This window comes from Petromyzon marinus, unplaced genomic scaffold (assembly GCF_048934315.1).
Source record: "Petromyzon marinus isolate PM22_M1 ecotype Great Lakes invasive population unplaced genomic scaffold, UKy_Petmar_22M1.pri1.0 PM_G_Scaffold_149, whole genome shotgun sequence".
Taxonomy (NCBI): Eukaryota; Metazoa; Chordata; class Hyperoartia; order Petromyzontiformes; family Petromyzontidae; genus Petromyzon; species Petromyzon marinus.
Window position 1 is genome coordinate 122,501 of NW_027422705.1, and position 2,500 is coordinate 125,000.

Below are 2,500 nucleotides of genomic sequence, written 5' to 3' on the forward strand. Positions count from 1 at the left end.
TTAACTTCTCCCTCCTGAAAGGAGAGAGTCGTTTCTGTAGTATGGGTGGGGGATGGGGCCTCTTGGGTGGGAAGGGGTGGTTCAGGACAGTCCAATTGTCTTTCAAATCTACGGTAGAACTCGTTCAGGTCGTTGGCTAGGCGGGAGTCGTTAGTGGTGTGGGGCGCTCTGGGTTTGTAGTTGGTGATGTGCCTGAGCCCTTTGGCAGACAGAAGCAGCGTCGTTAGTAGAGAACTGGTGTTTTAGTGTCTCTGAGTACAGTCGTTTAGCCTCTCTCACCGCTTTGCTAAACCTGTTCTTCGACTCCTTGAATCTGTCTCTATCCCCACTCCTAAACGCTTCCTCCTTCTCCAACCTCAACCTTTTGAGCTTTGCTGAGAACCAGGGCTTGTTGTTGTTAAAGTTCACCCTGGTACGTGTTGGGATACAGCAGTCCTCACAGAAGCTGATGTACACAGCCTCTGTGAGTTCATCCAGACTATTGGTAGCAGTCGTGAACATATCCCAGTCAGTACAGTCTAAGCACGCCCGCAAATCTTCCACAGCCTCACTGGTCCACTGTTTAGATGTCCTCACAGCAGGTTTACAGAGTTTTAGTTGCTGCCTGTATGCACGAATCAGGTGGACCAAGGGAGTTCTGTGCGAGCCGAACAGCCCCGTGACCCACAAGAGAAACATCCCCGCCAAATTCGAGCGTTTGACGGGGTCTATCCGTGAAAAAATATTCACGTTTTTGAGTGCACATGCATTTCTGCTGCAAATGCCTCTGGAAGTTTCATGCCGTTCGTATGCCAATTGTGGCAACACGAAAATGACCCGTTTTCCCATTCCGAGGGATTTCTGTGCGACCCTAACAGCCCCGTGAGCCACAAGAGACACATCCCCGCCAATTTCTAGCGTTTCACGGGGTCTATCCGTGAAAAATATAGACGTTTTTGAGTGCACATGCATTTCTGCTGCAGATGCCTCTGGAAGTTTCATGCCGTTCGTACGCAATGTGGCAACACGAAAATGACCCCTTTTCCCATTCCGAGGGATTTCTGTGCGACCCTAACTAACAGCGCCCGTGAGCCACAAGAGAGACATCCCCGCCAATTTATAGCGTTTCACGGGGTCTATCCGTGAAAAATATAGACGTTTTTGAGTGCACATGCATTCCTGCTGCAAATGCCTCTGGAAGTTTCATGCCGTTCCTATGCAATGTGGCCACACAAAAATGACCCGTTTTCCCATTCCGAGGCATTTCTGTGCGACCCTAACAGCCCCGTGAGCCACAAGAGAGACATCCCCGCCAACTTCTAGCGTTTGACGGGGTCTATGCGTGAAAAATATTAAAATTTTTGAGTGCACGTGCCTTTCTGCTGCAAATGCCTCTGGAAGTTTCATGGCGTTCCTATGCAATGTGGCAACACGAAAATGACCCCTTTTCCCATTCCGAGGGAGTTCTGTGCCACCCTAACAGCCCCGTGAGCCACAAGAGACACATCCCCGCCAATTTCTAGCGTTTCACGGGGTCTATCCGTGAAACATATAGAAGTTTTTGAGTGCACATGCATTCCTGCTGCAAATGCCTCTGGAAGTTTCATGCGGTTCGTACGCAATGTGGCAACACGAAAATGACCCGTTTTCCCATTCCCAGGGATTTCTGTGCGACCCGAACAGCCCCGTGAGCCACAAGAGACACATCCCCGCCAATTTCTAGCGTTTCACGGGGTCTATCCGTGAAAAATATCAATTTTTTTTTGACTGCACATGCATTTCTGCTGCAAATGCCTCTGGAAGTTGCATGCGGTTCGCATGCAATGTGGCGACACGAAAATGACCCGTTTTCCCATTCCGAGGGATTTCTGTGCCACCCTAACAGCCCCGTGAGCCACAAGAGAGACATCCCCGCCAATTTCTAGCGTATCACGGGGTCTATCCGTGAGAAATATTCACTTTTTTGAGTGCACATGCATTCCTGCTGCAAATGCCTCTGGAAGTTTCATGCGGTTCGTATGCAATGTGGCGACACGAAAATGACCCGTTTTCCCATTCCGAGGGATTTCTGTGCCACCCTAACAGCCCCGTGAGCCACAAGAGAGACATCCCCGCCCACTTCTAGCGTTTCACGGGGTCTCTCCGTGAAAAATATCACATTTTTTGAGTGCACATGCATTCCTGCTGCAAATGCCTCTGGAAGTTTCATGCGGTTCGCATGCAATGTGGCGACACGAAAATGACCCGTTTTTTCCCATTCCGAGGGATTTCTGTGCCACCCTAACAGCCCCGTGAGCCACAAGAGACACATCCCCGCCAATTTCTAGCGTTTCACGGGGTCTATCCGTGAAAAATATTCAATTTTTTGACTGCACATGCATTTCTGCTGCAAATGCCTCTGGAAGTTTCATGCGGTTCGCATGCAATGTGGCGACACGAAAATGACCCGTTTTCCCATTCCGAGGGATTTCTGTGCCACCCTAACAGCCCCGTGAGCCACAAGAGAGACATCGCCGCCAAT